Below are 17,154 nucleotides of genomic sequence, written 5' to 3'. Positions count from 1 at the left end.
TGAACATCTCTGGAGAGATCTGAACATGGCTGTGCACTGACGCTCCCCATCCAACCTGATGGAGCTTGAGAGGTTCTGCAAAGAAGAATGTGAGAAACTGCCCAAAAACAGGTGTGCCAAACTTGTAGCATCATACTCAAAAAGACTTAAGGCTATAATTGGTGCCAAAGGTGCTTCAACAAGGTATTGAGCAAAGGCTATGAATACCAATGTACATATGAATTTTTTTATTTTTTTATAAATTTCAAACAAACTTCTTTCACATTGTCATTATGGAGTATTGTTTGTTGACTTTTTAAGAAAATAATTAATTTAATTCATTTTGGAATAAGGCTGTAACATAACAAAATGTGGAAAAAGTGAAGCACTGTGAATACTTTCCGGATGGTCACATAACAGCGTGTTCTGCATGTTTGCCATGATTGGGAAGGTGTTCTGAGAGCTAGTCTGGTGCCGTGAATGGAATAGATAGATGGCTGGATTTATCCTTGTGAAATGTCTTCACTCTTCAACTTTTGTGAAGCTTCTCTTGGATAGACTTGGATAGATTCTCTATATGAGGTTTATCTACATGTAAAATAAGCTAAATGAAAATGAGTTTCTGTCTCCTATTCTGAAAAAGTCAATTCCATTTGGAGAAATCAATCTCACCGGAGTCCAGCTGTGTGTCCATGAAGAGTGACCAGTCTATGGGAAAACCACCAGTATTTAACCCTCTGGGGTCTGAGCTGTTTTCTGGCCCTGGACGTGTTCTGACATGCTCTGACATTTGTGCTTATTTCTGTTACTTGTGACATTTTCATGGCTTAAGTCTGCTACAATAATATATCAGCAGCATGTATGTAAAAGTTTGTAGTTTTGAGATAATGACATTTATGCGTGGTTTGTGAAAATACAAAAAAAAATTCTCACTGAAATAAGGCCATCAAACCCATACTGATTATTTCTTCACAAGACTTTTGAAAATTGTATCACGTAGCCTAGAATATTTGCTCCAAAACTATGTGAAAATCACCCTGACTGCTCATTCAGATAAGACAATATATTGATTTAAAATTTGTAAGACGTGTTTTCTGTAAGAAAGCTTTATGCGAAGAGGCGTGAACATCATGAATGTTTAATTTATTTCACACCTGAGAAAGACAAAGACCCTCTCCTAATGGCCCTATTAGGAGCTATCAGGCCCTATCATTCTGAGCAACCTTGCACAAAGAATGAGGATATTCAAAAAAGAATGGCTTTTAGATTGTTTGGATTTATTTACAACACAACATAATCCAAAGATACACAACAAATGACAAAAAAGCACATTATTGAAAACAATGATCCAAAGACAGAAACCTTTGTGCCATTCCTAAAAACATTGTACATACTTTTCATTTCCAAGGTGTTTGATTTTCACTTTAAAATTTTGAAATTTAAAATTTTCAGTACACACTTAAATGTTTATAAAGGTATATAGTAGAAATATCACAAATATCTTTTTTCATATTTCTTTTTTCTGTATGACCATAAATGACAGAGTAATTTAAGTTTATTGTGCTACTATGTGAAGAAAATCCAGCAAAACGCGGGGGCGCGTTTGCCGACCCCAGAGGGTTAAGGGAAAACAAACACCAACTGCAGCAGCCACAAGTAACAGCAGGTAAGGCTAGCGGTTAAAGTTATCTATGCATAATTTGATTTGATGACAGTCATAAGACGATTACTCGATCCAATCATGTTGATGGATAAAAAATAAAATTTTAAAACAAGCATGTAACGAGTAACGACCACAAACAAAAGGAAAATAGCGGAGTAAAAGTACCAATACATCACATAAAATGTAGGCTACTCAAGTAAAAGTAAAATTACACAATTTTTAAACTGCTCAAAGTACAATTTCTGGGGGGAAAAAAACTACTTAATTACAGTAACGTGAGTATTTGTAATTTGTTACTTCTTCACACCACTGTGGATAACATTATCATGGTGCAATGTAAAAGTGTCATGTTAACTACATTAATTATTCTTATCACAATTTATTTTAAAGTCAATCACACAGTCAGAGATCAAACTCACTGGAGTCCAGCTGTGTGTCCATGAAGAGTGACTGGTCTATGGACAAACCACCAGTATTTAAGGGAAAACACACACCAACTGATCTGAGGTACAACCTTTTGGATGATGGATAACTACCATGGTGCAATGTAAAAGTGTCATGTTAACTACATTAATTATTCTTATCACAATTTATTTTAAAGTCAATCACACAGTCAGAGATCAAACTCACTGGAGTCCAGCTGTGTGTCCATGAAGAGTGACTGGTCTATGGACAAACCACCAGTATTTAAGGGAAAACACACACCAACTGATCTGAGGTACAACCTTTTGGATGATGGATAACTACCATGGTGCAATGTAAAAGTGTCATGTTAACTACATTAATTATTCTTATCACAATTTATTTTAAAGCCAATCACACAGTCAGAGATCAAACTCACTGGAGTCCAGCTGTGTGTCCATGAAGAGTGACTGGTCTATGGACAAACCACCAGTATTTAAGGGAAAACGCACACCAACTGATCTGAGGTACAACCTTTTGGATGATGGATAACTACCATGGTGCAATGTAAAAGTGTCATGTTAACTACATTAATTATTCTTATCACAATTTATTTTAAAGTCAATCACACAGTCAGAGATCAAACTCACTGGAGTCCAGCTGTGTGTCCATGAAGAGTGACTGGTCTATGGACAAACCACCAGTATTTAAGGGAAAACGCACACCAACTGATCTGAGGTACAACCTTTTGGATGATGGATAACTACCATGGTGCAATGTAAAATTGTCAAGTAAAAGGTATAGTTCATACAAAAATGAAAATAACCCATGATTTACTCTCCCTCAAGTCATCCTAGGTGTACATGACATTCTTCTTTCAGACGAATACAATCGGAGTTATATTAAAAAATGTCATTGCTCTTCCAAACTTTATAATGGCAGTGAATAGAGGATGAGATTTTGAAGCCCAAAAAAACCCATCCGTCATTAAAAGTAAATCCATATGGATCCAGGGGTTAATAAAAGGCCTTCTGAAGTGAAGCATATATATAAAGTTATAAATATGGATAATTTTCTTACACAAATGCATTGCTTCGCTTCAGAAGGACTTTATTAACCCCATGGTAACCCATATGGATTTACTTTTATGATGATGGATGCACTTTTTTGGGCTTCAAAATAACATCTTCCATTCACTGCCATAATAAAGCTTGGAAGTTGAGGGTGAGTAAATCATGGGGTAATTTTAATTTTTGGGTGAACTATCCCTTTAACTACATTAATTATTCTTATCACTATTTCTTTTTAAAGTCAATTACACAGTCAGAGATCAAACTCACCGGAGATTTTCATATTCTCCATATTTTATTATCTCTGTTCTATTGTCTCTCTTCTATTATAGTGAATTACATGTGAAGAGATCAAACTCACCGGAGTCCAGCTGTGTGTCCATGAAGAGTGATCGGTCTATGGACACATTAGTAATATTCAAGGGAAAACACACATCAACTGATCTGAGGTACAATATTTTAGTTAGACAGACAGATAATAATCATGAAAAATCTATTTAACCATATCCTATATATTTTTAAAAAAACTGCAACATTTCGATAAAAAAATCTTCTCAGTCTTTTTTTAAAAATCAAATCGTTGCTATGGCAAGCCGTTTTAACATTAATCATTTCAACCGACTAGTCTCTATTTTCATGCTACTAGTACTTATTTTTTAGATACTAGTGCTTATTCTTTAGGTACTAGTGCCTATTCTTTAGCTACTAGTGCTTATTCTTTAGGTACTAGTGCCTATTCTTTAGATGCTAGTGCTTATTCTTTAGGTACTAGTGCCTATTCTTTAGATGCTAGTGCTTATTCTTTAGGTACTAGTGCCTATTCTTTAGATGCTAGTGCTTATTCTTTAGGTACTAGTACCTTTTTAAAGATACTAGTACTTATTCATTAGATACTAGTTCTTATTTATTAGATACTAGTACTTATTCCAATAGTGACTAGTTCTTATTTATTAGGTACTAGTACTTATTCGTTAGTTACTAGTACTTATTATTAGATACTAGTACTTATTCATTAGATACTAGTACCTATTAAATAGATACTAGTACTCATTCATTAGATACTAGTACTTATTTCGAGAGTGACTAGTAATTATTCTTTTGTTACTAGTAATAAAAAAATTTTTTTGCCATTGACTTCTATGGGGATCTGTCATTCAGATATCAACTATTCAGTTCTGACTAGTATGTATTCCAATTGTGACTAGTACGTATTTATTAGATACTAGTAGTTATTAATTAGGTACTAGTACTTATTTTTTAGATACTAGTACCTATTACTAGATACTAGTATGTATTCAATAAATACTAGTACTAAGTCATTAGATACTAGTAACTATTAAATAGATACTAGTACCTATTCAATAGATACTAGTACTTATTCATTAGCTACTAGTACTTATTTAATAGATACTAGTACTTATTCTTTAGATACTAGTACTTATTCATTAGATACTAGTACCTATTAATTAGATACTAGTACTTATTAATTAGCTACTAGTACTTATTCAATAGATACTAGTACCTATTTATTAGACACTAGTATCTTTTGTAATTGTTACTAGTAACTATTCTTATTTTACTAGTCACAACTGCTTTTTTACTCGTCTTATGTTATGACTCGTCAGAACGGCCACTGGAGAGTTAAATTAAAAATCTTACTAGTAAAATAAAAAATCTTACTAGTAACATTTGGAATAAATACTAGTATCTAATAAATAGGTAGTAGTATCTATTGAATAAGTACTAGTAGCTAATTAATAAGTACCAGTATCTAATTAATAGGTACTAGTATCTAATGAATAAGTACTAGTATCTAATGAATAAGTACTAGTATCTATTGAATAAGTACTAGTATCTATTTAATAGGTACTAGTATCTAATGACTTAGTACTAGTATTTATTGAATAAATACTAGTATCTAGTAATAGGTACTAGTATCTAAAAAATAAGTACTAGTACCTAATGAATAACTACTAGTATCTAATAAATACGTACTAGTCACAATTGGAATACATACTAGTCAGAACTGAATAGTTGATATCTGAATGACAGATCCCCATAGAAGTCAATGGCAAAAATTTAAAATTTCTTACTAGTAACAAAATAATAGTTACTAGTCACTCTCGAAATAAGTACTAGTATCTAATGAATGAGTACTAGTATCTATTTAATAGGTAGTAGTATCTAATTAATAAGTACTAGTATCTAATAATAAATACTAGTAACTAATGAATAAGTACTAGTATCTAATGAATAAGTACTAGTACCAATTTAATAGGCACTAGTATCTAATAAATACGTACTAGTGTATTTTTAATAGGTACTAGTATCTAATAAATAAGAACTAGTATCTAATGAATAAGTACTAGTATCTTTAAAAAGGTACTAGTACCTAAAGAATAAGTACTAGTACTTAATGGAATAGATACTAGTATCTAAAAAATAAGTACTAGTAGCATGAAAATAGAGACTAGTCGGTTTAAATGATTAAATGTTAAAACGGCTTGCCATATCGTTGCTGTTTTTTTTTTTTTTTGTGCACATATTTAGTATTGATCCTGCACCAGTTGGAGGGAATTTGGATGTGTCTTTTCTTCTTCTTTTTTTAGACAGACAGTTATAAATGCCATTTCATTTCATCCCTCAAACCCAGAGTATTTGTTTACATCCATGCTTTGGACCACTTATACCAACTCACTGTAGTCACACTAGCCAAATGAATAAATTACTTTTAAAAGAATACAGTGTTTATTCATTTTACTGTCACTTCCACATCTTTAATTCATGTTGTAATCTATTATTTTAATATTTCAGTCATGACTCTCAACTGGTCCACAGCAGATTCAAATCAAATCTGCTGAAGAAGTTTCAGTGTCTGTATGAAGGAACAGCAAAGCAGGGAAACCCAACCCTCCTGAATGAGATCTACACAGAGCTCTACATCACAGAGAGTGAAAGTGGAGAGATCAATAATGAGCATGAGGTGAGACAGATTGAGACACAGTCCAGGAGAGCAGAAACAGAGGACACACCAATCAAATGCAATGACATCTTTAGACCTTTACCTGGACAAGACAAACCCATCAGAACTGTGCTGACAAAGGGAGTCGCTGGCATTGGAAAACAGTCTCTGTGCAGAAGTTCATTGTGGACTGGGCTGAAGGGTCAGAGAATCAGGACGTCCAGCTCATATTTCCACTTGCTTTCAGAGAGCTCAACTTGATGAAGGACAAAACACTCAGTCTTTCAGATCTTCTTCATGTCTTTTTCCCTGAAACTAAAGAAATGGAAATATCCAGTGAAGAATATAAAGTGTTGTTAATCTTTGATGGTCTGGATGAGTGTCGTCTGTCTCTGAACTTTAAGAGCGAAGTGAAACTGTGTAATATATCTGAATCAGCCTCAGTGGACGAGCTGCTGACGAACCTCATTGAGGGGAATCTGCTTCCCTCTGCTCTCATCTGGATCACCTCCAGACCAGCAGCAGCGGATCTCGTCCCCTCTGAGTGTGTTCATCGAGTGACAGAGGTACGAGGCTTCAGTGACACACAGAAGGAGGAATACTTCAGGAAGAGAGTCAGTGATCAGAGTCTGGCCAATACAATCATCACACACCTGAAGTCCTCAAGGAGCCTCCACATCATGTGCCACATCCCAGTATTCTGCTGTATCTCAGCCACTGTTCTAGAGAAGATGTTGAGTGAAGCAGAGAGAGGAGAGATTCCCAAGACTCTCACTCAAATGTACACACACTTCCTGATCATTCAGACCAACATCAAACATGAGAAGGACTATGAGAAGAGAGTGAAAGATGAAGACATGATTCTCAAACTGGGGAAACTGGCTTTCCAGCAGCTTGTGAAAGGCAACCTGATTTTCTATGAGGAAGAGCTGAGAGAGGGTGGCATTGATGTGACAGAAGCATCAGTGTACTCAGGATTGTGCACTCAGATCTTCAGAGAGGAGTTGGGCTTGTATCAGGGGAAAGTCTTCTGCTTTGTTCATCTGAGCATCCAGGAACATCTAGCAGCTCTATATGCACACATTTACTTTACAAACAACTGTATAAATGCATATTGGAAGAGATTTAATCCATTGCCTGGCCTGCATCGGGGAGCTGTGGATGAGGCTTTACAGAGTAAGAATGGACATCTGGACCTTTTCCTGCATTTCCTTCTGGGTCTCTCATTGGAGTCCAATCAGACTCTCTTACGAGAACTACTGACACAGACTGGAAACTGCTCCTACAACAAAGAGGAAACAGTTCAGATCATCAAACAGAAGATCAGCGAGAATCGCTCTCCAGAGAGATCCATCAATCTGTTCCACTGTCTGAATGAACTGGGTGATGATTCACTGATGCAGGAGATCCAACATTATCTGACATCTGGAGAAATAAGAGAAACCAAACTCTCCTCTTCACAGTGGTCAGCTCTGGTTTATGTGTTGCTGACATCAGAGCAGAAGATGGATGATTTTAATCTAAAACAGTTTATTGGAGCACAAAATGCAGAAGATGAAGTTCTTCAGAAGCTGCTGCCTGTGGTTAAAGAATCCAGATCAATTCAGTAAGTCACTCTGACAACAATCATTACACTGATAAACCATGATCACATTTATGATTTTAGCAGGTGCTTTCTAACTAAAGCAACAAAAGTGGTACATTATCTGGTACATGTGAGACACACTTACTAAAGCAGCTAAGGAGGTGTGTGTGTGTGTGTGTGTATGTGAGCTGATGATTGTAGAGGTCCGTGTGTGAGACGTGATGGATTGAATGTGATGTAACGAGTTAGCTCAAAGGGGAAATATTAATAATAACTCATAACTTTTTATGATTAATTATATTTGGGTCATTTAATTGGATTAACTCGATGTAGCTAAATTAATATTACAATCAATTAATCAGTTCGTCCAACGAACTCTTTTGATTATTCATTTATTCTAAGAAAAGCATATCTTTCATGGCCACCAAAAAATAATTATTTCTTAGCATGTACGGCGCTTAGAGCCTGTAACAAGATTAAGATCGTAAAATGGACTTTGTTGCAAGCAGAGAATCAGAACCAAATACATATTGTGCACAAGTTTTATGAACCAAATCACAAACATAACTAAACAAACATACAGTACATACATACATACATACATAGGTAAAAAGGTGAGTGATATGGAACCGGATCCCCACAGACATCAACCCAGAAGAAGCAGCAGTAGAGAGCCAGAAGAAGAAAGAGGAGGGTACTGTGAATTTGTCTCTAATAAAGCCTGAGAAAGGCCCCACCTCTCCGGGTTTGCTTTACCAATGAGAAGGTTGGAATTTCCAAGCAAGAAAATTCCTCTGTGGTTGATTTATGAATCTTTGTTTGAAGCGTGCTCATTTGCATGTGCAGCTGGATTGGTTTCTGATGACGAAACTAAGAAAGATTCTTGTAATACTAATATGTTGCACAGCTATCGGCATATCATGTACACAATCATTCCGATCTTCAAAGCACCAATTTATAGAGACCAAACATGGTATAGGTGAGGTTACATTGACCATTGGTTCTATAATAAAATACATAGTATCAAAGAGATAATTGTATCAAAAGATAATAGTATTAAAGGACACAACACAAGACAGTAAATCATTCACAAAATGTTCTGGGATGCATGTTAATTTCATGTTAATCAGTTAATCGATAAATGAATGCAGGAAAGTCTGTTCTAATGTCTGTAGGTCTTGTGGCAGGGGCCCTGTTCACATTGCTAACAGTTTGATCGTGGTCATGGTAACTAAGACCTTCTTGCCCTGTTTGGGGGGATGGGGCCACAGATCCCAGAGTGAATGCAGGAAAGTCTGTTCTAATGTCTGTAGGTCTTGTGGCAGGGGCCCTGTTCACATTGCTAACAGTTTGATCGTGGTCATGGTAACTAAGACCTTCTTGCCCTGTTTGGGGGGATAGGGCCACAGATCCCAGAGTGAGTTTTAAAGATCATTTGTTAAACTATAACAAATACTTGTGTCTGACTTGTCTTAGTCGTTACAGTGACGTGGATCAATACTGAGAGCAAACAGCAACAGTGTCTTTAACAGTGTTTTTTTCTATATATTGATGCTGTTTGTCCTCTAATAATGTTTATGTGGATGTTTCACTGTCTCTATAAATCACATTCCCTTTCGTTGTCACTCCGAGTTACGTCGGATGACGACGAATGGGGTTTCGCTTAGAAAGCCTATCATCTTCGAGTATATAAAACGAGCCAATGGCAATGAAATGCCATGGGTCTGCGGAATTTGCATAGCGTAACTCCGCCCCACCCTGGGGGTATATAAGGAAGTGCGCGAGCAACATCCAGATATGTTTTCGCTTCGGAGCCAAGTTGATTCTTCACTCCACAGGCAATACTGAGTTCATCTCTTCATTCTCTTCGAGACGAGCCTCTCTCCAAGTGTTGGTGTGACAGCGAGTTCCAGCGAGTGCACATTCCCTGCTTATCTGTGCATTGATTTGCCCATCGTTTGTGTGTTCATCTCCCTGGTCGCTTCATCACTTGCGGAGAAATCTCCTTTCACAAAAGAGCATTGCACGCGGCACGTCTTTTTAAAGATGCCTCGCCCGTGCACTTCTGGGTGCGATCTATACATTTCTGACTCTGATGGGCACAATCGCTGTCTTGTGTGTCTGGGTGTTGAGCACGCTAAGGCAGCGTATGTGGATGAGTCATGTTCACACTGCGGGAACATGCCCATCGCACGGTTGCGGTCGAGACTCAATGACCTTCGTGGTAGAGTCCCCTAATCCGCACCCCGATCTACGAGCTCCACGAGAGCTGGTACTTCGGCTGGCGGCCAGGGTGACCTGAGGGTTACGGTGTGGAACAAAGCGCCGACTATTCCACGCTCCACACCTCCCTCTAGCACTGTGCAACCCGTGAGTGTTCCGAATGAGCCTGCAGTACAGTCCTCTGACTTGCCGCAGGTCTCATTCGGCGCTCCAGAGGAAGATTTGATGTCGATCGCTGCATCACAAGGTGGGCAGGAGTCCTTGGGAAGTGACGATTCGGCTGTGCTGCCACCCTCGGGTGCTCCAGCATTGCCCGAGTCGGATCCCGAGCTGACGGCCATGCTTTCCCGGGCAGCCGCGGCCATTGGACTAGAGTGGTCCCCGCCACCTGGTCCAGTGCGCTCGCGGCTGGACGATTGGTTTTTGGGTGCGGCCGCTGACCCTCGTCGGCGTCCAACCCCAATGCCTTTCTTCCCAGATGTGCATGAGGAGGTCACGAGGTCCTGGAAGGCACCCCTGTCTTCCCGTGATCGCTCGGCGACCTCCTCCGCCTTGCCTTCTCTCGATCAGGCGGCCGCCAAAGGGTACACTGGGGTTCCCCAGGTTGAACGCTCTGTTGCGATGCAGCTGTGTCCTCAGAGTGTTTCTTCCCGCGGTGACCCTAAGCACCCCTCCAAGGCCTGTAGGTTCTCCTCCACCCTCGTGGCGAAGGCCTACAGAGCTGCGGGGCTGGCGGCCTCCTCACTGCATGCCATGGCGACTCTGCAGGTCTACCAGGCCCAGATGTTACGTGACATGCACGAGGGGAGGACTGACCCAGCACTCTTTGATGAGTTGCGTGCTGCCACCGACCTTGCTCTCCGAGCGACCGCACGCTCGCTGGGTCAGGTGATCGGACCCGGTTCCTCGACACCCCCATGAGGACTTTGCCCAGCAGTTCTCGACTGCCCAGAAGCAGACTGAGGCTTTAAAACATGTCCTGCCCCGGAGGCCCGCTGCTCCGGCAGCGCAGTCGTCGGCACAGGTGCCTCAGCCTGCTCGCCGCCGAGGGCGCCCTCCTGCGGCTCCCGCCCCTCCCGATCGGGCCCAGCAGCCAGCTGCTTCCGGGTCACGTCGTGGAGGAAGCCACAGGAAGGCGCCACAGCCCTCTCGCGCCCCGCTAAACGCCAGGCTAAGCGGCGCTCCTGAGACGGGCTGCTCAGAGATGGCTTTGAGTTCTTTTCAGGAGACGGTAGCAGGGCCACTCCTTCCCCTGGTGGAGGGCCGGGGGAGAATCCTTGGTTGTCCCACTCCCGCTGCTCGTCCCACGACGGGCAGCACCCTAATGTGGTTAAAGAAAGAACTCACTCCCCCATCTCTGAGCACACAGAGTTCTCGGATGACAGTGCGCGCCGCTCACGAGCCTCGCCACTCTCGTCCCCCTCTGTCGCCAGACCCCTGCCAGAGCACGCCCCCGTGGGACGCTGGTCCTCCCCTGGCCTCCTCTGGCAGGATGCGGCTAATGACCGTGCCCCCGCACCAGGCCACTATGCCACCCTCGCCTGGGCCGGTCATTCCGCCTCGCTGCACCACCGAGGGTACGTCTGTGGTCCGCATGACCCCGCTGGTACAGTTCCTGGGAGCCTGGTTAGAGCTTCCCGGTCTGTCCCGCTGGGTCGCGAGGACCATCAGGCTCTGCTACGTGATTCAGTTCGTGCGGTCTCCTCCCCGCTTCAGGGGAGTTCGCTTCACTATGGTCGGTGGCAATGCCCCTGTCATGAGAGCGGAGGTCACCACCCTACTGGTGAAGAGTGCGAACGAGACTGTTCCTCCAGCCGAAATGAAGTCCGGCTTCTACAGCCCCTACTTCATTGTACCGAAGAAATCCGGTGGATTACGACCTATCCTGGACCTGCGCGTCTTGAACCGCTCCCTTCACAGGCTGCCGTTCAAGATGCTCACGGCCAAACGCCTTTTCGAATGCGTACGGCCACAGGATTGGTTTGCAGCGATCGACCTGAAGGACGCCTACTTCCATGTCTCCATTCTTCCTCGACACAGACCGTTTCTTCGGTTTGCTTTCGAGGGGCGGGCATACCAGTACGCGGTTCTCCCTTTCGGGCTTGCCCTGTCTCCTCGCGTCTTCACGAAGGTCATCGAGGCAGCCCTTGTTCCCCTACGAGAACACGGGGTTCGCATCCTAAACTATCTCGACGACTGGCTGATCCTAGCGCACTCTCGAGACCAGGTTTGCGAACACAGGGACCTTGTGCTCCGCCACCTAGCTCGTCTGGGCCTTCGGGTCAACTGGGAGAAGAGCAAAGTCTGCCTCGTGCAGAGGATCTCTTTTTCCTCGGTATGGAGATCGACTCGGTCGCCATGTGCGCGCAGCTTACGGGCGAGCGCGCGCAGTCACTGCTGACTTGCCTTCGTCGGTTCGAGGGCAAGAGTGCGGTTCCACTGAAACTTTTTCAGAGGCTCCTGGGGCATATGGCATCCGCAGCCGCAGTCACGCCGCTCGGATTGCTTCATATGAGACCGCTTCAGCTTTGGCTTCGCGATCGAGTCCTGAGGTGGGCATGGCAACACGGCACGCTCCGAGTCCCAGTGACTCCGACCTGCCGTCAGACCTTCACCCCGTGGTCGAACCTCAATTTTCTACGGGCCAGAGTGCCCTTAGAACGAGCTTCCAGGCATGTTGTTGTCTCAACAGATGCCTCCACCACGGGCTGGGGTGCCATGTGCAATGGACATGCTGCCGCAGGCTCCTGGACAGGACCCCAGCGCCTTTGGCATGTCAATTGCCTTGAGTTGCTGGCTGTACGCCTTGCCCTGCACCGCTTCCGTGCGTTGCTCAGGGGTCAACACGTACTAGTCCGATCAGACAATACCGCCACAGTAGCGTACATCAACCATCAAGGTGGTCTACGCTCCCGCCGCATGTCGCAACTCGCCCACCTCCTCATATGGAGTCAGAAGCATCTGAGGTCGCTTCAAGCCATTTTTATCCCTGGACATCTGAACCAGGCGGCCGACGAGCTGTCTCGGTTTCGGCCTCTCGCTGGAGAATGGCGACTCCATCCCCAGTCGTTCCAGCTGATTTGGGATCAGTTCGGGGACGCACAGGTAGATTTGTTTGCCTCCCATGACTCGTCCCATTGCGACCTGTATTATTTCCTGACCGAGGGCACGCTCGGCACGGATGCACTGGCGCACAGCTGGCCGCGGGGCCTACGCAAGTATGCGTTTCCCCCAGTGAGCCTTCTTGCACAGACTTTGCGCAAGATCAGGGAGGACGAGGAGCAGGTAATATTGGTTGCCCTGTATTGGCACAACCACACCTGGTTCCCAGAACTAGTTCTCCTCGCGACAGCACCTCCCTGGCCAATTCCTCTGAGGAAGGACCTGCTTTCTCAGGGACGGGGCACTTTATGGCACCCTCGTCCCGATCTTTGGAACCTCCACGTGTGGCTCCTGGACGGGACGAGGTAGGTTTGAGTACCCTACCACCAGCGGTGGTGGCTACCATCACTTCCGCTAGAGCATCGTCCATGAGACATGCCTATGCGTTGAAGTGGAACCTCTTCGTCAACTGATGTTCTTCTAAACATCTAGAACCCACAAAATGCCCGATCAGTGTTGTGCTTTCCTTCCTGCAAGAAGGGTTGGAGCGAAGGCTGTCTCCCTCCACCCTGAAAGTGTATGTTGCCGCCATTGCCGCACATCACAACGCAGTTGATGGTAAGTCCTTGGGAAGGCACGAACTGATCATCAGGTTCCTGAGGGGAGCGAGGAGACTGAATCCTCCTTGTCCTCCCCTCGTACCCTCTTGGGACCTCTCAGTGGTTTTAACTGCCCTGCAGAGTGCTCCCTTTGAGCCTCTGCAATCAGTGGAGCTTAAGTTTCTGTCAATGAAGACAGCGATCCTGGTTGTATTGGCCTCCATCAAGAGGGTAGGGGACCTGCAGGCATTTTCGGTTGACGAAGCGTGCCTGGAATTCGGACCGGCTAACTCTCACGTGATCCTGAGACCCCGGCCTGGATATGTGCCCAAGGTTCCCACGACTCCCTTTCGGGACCAGGTGGTGAACCTGCAAGCGCTGCCCTTGGAGGAGGCAGACCCAGCCTTGGCACTGCTCTGTCCAGTACGCACCCTCCGTGCTTACGTCGACAGAACGCAGTGTTTCAGGACCTCAGACCAGCTCTTTGTCTGTCATGGTGGGAAGCTGAAGGGAAAGGCTCTCTCCAAGCAAAGGTTGTCTCACTGGATAGTGGACGCCATTGCTTTGGCTTACCAGCAGCAAGGTCGACCATGCCCCCTTGGTGTGACGGCCCACTCCACCTGGAGTGTGGCATCCTCTTGGGCTCTAGCGCATGGCGCCTCGCTAACAGACATCTGTAGAGCTGCAGGCTGGGCGACACCTAACACTTTCGCGAGATTCTACAATCTCCGAGTAGAACCAGTTTCTTCTCATGTAGCCGGTACTAGATTCTGCTCAGGTGTCTTCGCTTGCTCGCCATTCCTATCCACGGACGGGATACGTGCGATTTTCTCCTCAGGTGAGCCTAATAAGCCCTGAGTCTCCTCCAGCACTGACGAAGTCAACGCCAGAGTTATGCCACGGGCAGCTTTCGCGCTTGGCTAGGTGCCTCCATGTGCATGGTTCCCCCTCCGGGCGACCCCCTAATGTGTATTTCCACTGTAAGCCTCTCTGAGCATGTGTCTTTCCCTTGGCAAGCCACCTTGCCACCCCTGGGGTTGAAATATTCCACCTGCGGCTGGACACCCCAGTGATTTTCCATATGCAGCCCTTCGCGGTCATATGTGTATTCTAAGTCCCCCCCTTTGGGCTGGGCATGATTGCATATTTCCACTTAGATATGCTTCCCAGTGTACCTTGGTATTCCTGTGTTAAGTAGGAGTCCTTCATCCGTGCCAGTCTCACGACAGGGAGCTCAGACTTACGCAGGGCACTGGAAGACAGTCGAGAGGTGGCGTGATTACACTGGGAACCCCATTCGTCGTCATCCGACGTAACTTGGAGTGACAACGAAAGGGAACGTCTCGGTTACGTATGTAACCCTCGTTCCCTGAGTAGGGAACGGAGACGTTACGTCTCCATGCCACTTCCGCTGTACCGCTGGAACGCCTGAGTTCAGTCTCGGCTCCTCAGCGAAGACATATCTGCATGTTGCTCGCGCACTTCCTTATATATGCCCCAGGGTGGGGCAGAGTTACGCTATGCAAATTCCGCAGACCCATGGCATTTCATTGCCATTGGCTCGTTTTATATACTCGAAGATGATAGGCTTTCTAAGCGAAACCCCATTTGTCGTCATCCGACGTAACGTACGTAACCGAGACATTTGTAGTTTACACTTTTTATTCTATGTTTGCAGCTGGTATCAGTTCACCATGTATCTTTAATTTCCACAGGTTGAGGAATTGTGGTGTTACAGATGAAGGTTGTGCTGCTCTGGCTTCAGCTCTGAGTTCAAACCCTCACACCTGAGAAAACTGAATCTGTCATTTAATAAACTAGGAGACATAGGAGTGAAGCTGCTCTCTGATGGACTGAAGGAAACTGTAAACTGGAGATATTGTGGTAAGATTGTAAATAAATATGTCAACATTAGGGGTGTAACGGTACATAAACATGATGGTTCGGTGCGTAACTCGGTATTGAAGACACAGTTTGGTACAGCAGGGGGGAGTAAAATAAATAAATATTGCTTTCTCTTTTTTTCTAAATAAATGTGTCACTGTAAACTGGAGAAACTGTGGTAAGATTGTATAAATGTGTCTACATCCTCCTCCATTTTCTTCATATGGTCAATAATGAACAAAATAAACAAAAACAAGACAAAAAAATGTCTGATAGATAATTTTGTTGTTATTATTACTAATACTTATATGTAATGGATAAACTGTGGCTAGCTGTGCATTTAGGGCGATACAAGACCCTTCCTGTTTCAGTCCTGATCACCCTGTCAGGTTTATTCTGTGATGAGAACTATTTGAATATATATTATCCTGCTTATTATACATCTACTTGCCCCATATTAAAAAATTGGATACAAAATATTGATTTGACTTTAAATATTATATTATCATGAAACTCAATGCTTCTGCAAAGTAAAAATGTTCCTAGGAAGCAGATTTGAACCAAGACGAACGAACAAGCTCAAACAAGACGACCATTTAAGGGATAATATACAGTCATGACACTTATTACACTGCTTTTCACTAAATTAATAATTTTTTGTCTTTTGTTGGACAAGAGGTTCATAAATGATTCTCATGTTTAGAAAGATGTTTTACATGTGTTGCATTTTTCTAATTCACATTATAAGTGACTCAAACTCGTAGTGCTTTCAGATGGAGAAGCATTTACTACTGATCACAGAGCTGTCTGTCACTGACAAGCTGCCCATTACAAATAATCACAGCCTTTGCGATTTCATAATCGCAATGAACCAAATCGGTTTAAGCGTGATTTCATGTTAATTGCGATTAATCGTGCAGCCCTAATCTTACATGTGTATTATAATCCATTTCAGAAGAAGTGTTCAATCCCGCTCCTGGAGGCCGACGTTCTGCAGAGTTTAGCTCCAACCAGGGCTGCAATACACTTCACTTTTAGACACACACTTGCAAACTTCCCTAAGCTCTTTCCGTCGGGGGAATCCCTGCTGCCATTTTGCAGTGTGTTACACTTCGTGAAGTGGACAAGGGAAGATTATATGGACAGACCCTTGACCCCTCGATTTTGACAGAGGGAGTGAGTCTTCTTCATATGTAGACAACACGATTGCTTTTAATTTACCTCCACCCCAAACAACTAATATTAATTATCTTTAAAATATTTAAAACTGTCCAAGAATACCTATATACAATACAATACAATACAATTTTATTTGTATAGCACATTTAAAAACAACTAGCGTTGACCAAAGTGCTTAAGGCAAAAGAGATAGAAAAACAAGCACAATATCAACATAGTACACAAGAGAAGATACCCACAGAAAAAAAAACACATATCAAGACAATTTAAAAGCTAATGAAAATAAATGCGTTTTCAAGGAAGATTTGAAAAGTGACAGAGTTTGTGCAGATCTAATATGCGGCGGTAAGCTATTCCATAGCTTGGGGCCATAGGCTGCAAATGCACGATCACCCCTATTTTTAAGTCTGGTTCGTGGGACAGACAGAGAGTTTGAATCCCCCGACCTTAGTGATCTTGATTGAGATACTGGATGGAGCAATTCAGATAAGTATAGTGGAGCCTGT

General features: G+C 43.4%; 1 pseudogene across 1 annotated transcript; it reads left to right on the top strand.

Moving 5' to 3' along the window:
• The first annotated feature begins 2,265 nt into the window (after positions 1 to 2,265).
• LOC311097866 (NLR family CARD domain-containing protein 3-like) lies at positions 2,266 to 15,717 on the top strand (annotated as a pseudogene). Its single transcript, XR_014609508.1, has 6 exons — positions 2,266 to 2,360; positions 2,455 to 2,571; positions 2,666 to 2,782; positions 3,447 to 3,563; positions 5,929 to 7,682; positions 15,301 to 15,717. The product of XR_014609508.1 is annotated as an NLR family CARD domain-containing protein 3-like (transcript).
• Positions 15,718 to 17,154: the final 1,437 nt, after the last annotated feature.

Source organism: Abramis brama (assembly GCF_963993115.1).
Source record: "Abramis brama genome assembly, chromosome: 15".
In the NCBI taxonomy this organism is placed as follows: Eukaryota; Metazoa; Chordata; class Actinopteri; order Cypriniformes; family Leuciscidae; genus Abramis; species Abramis brama.
Note: the sequence above shows the minus strand (reverse complement) of the source record. Positions and strands in the feature narration are given on the sequence as shown.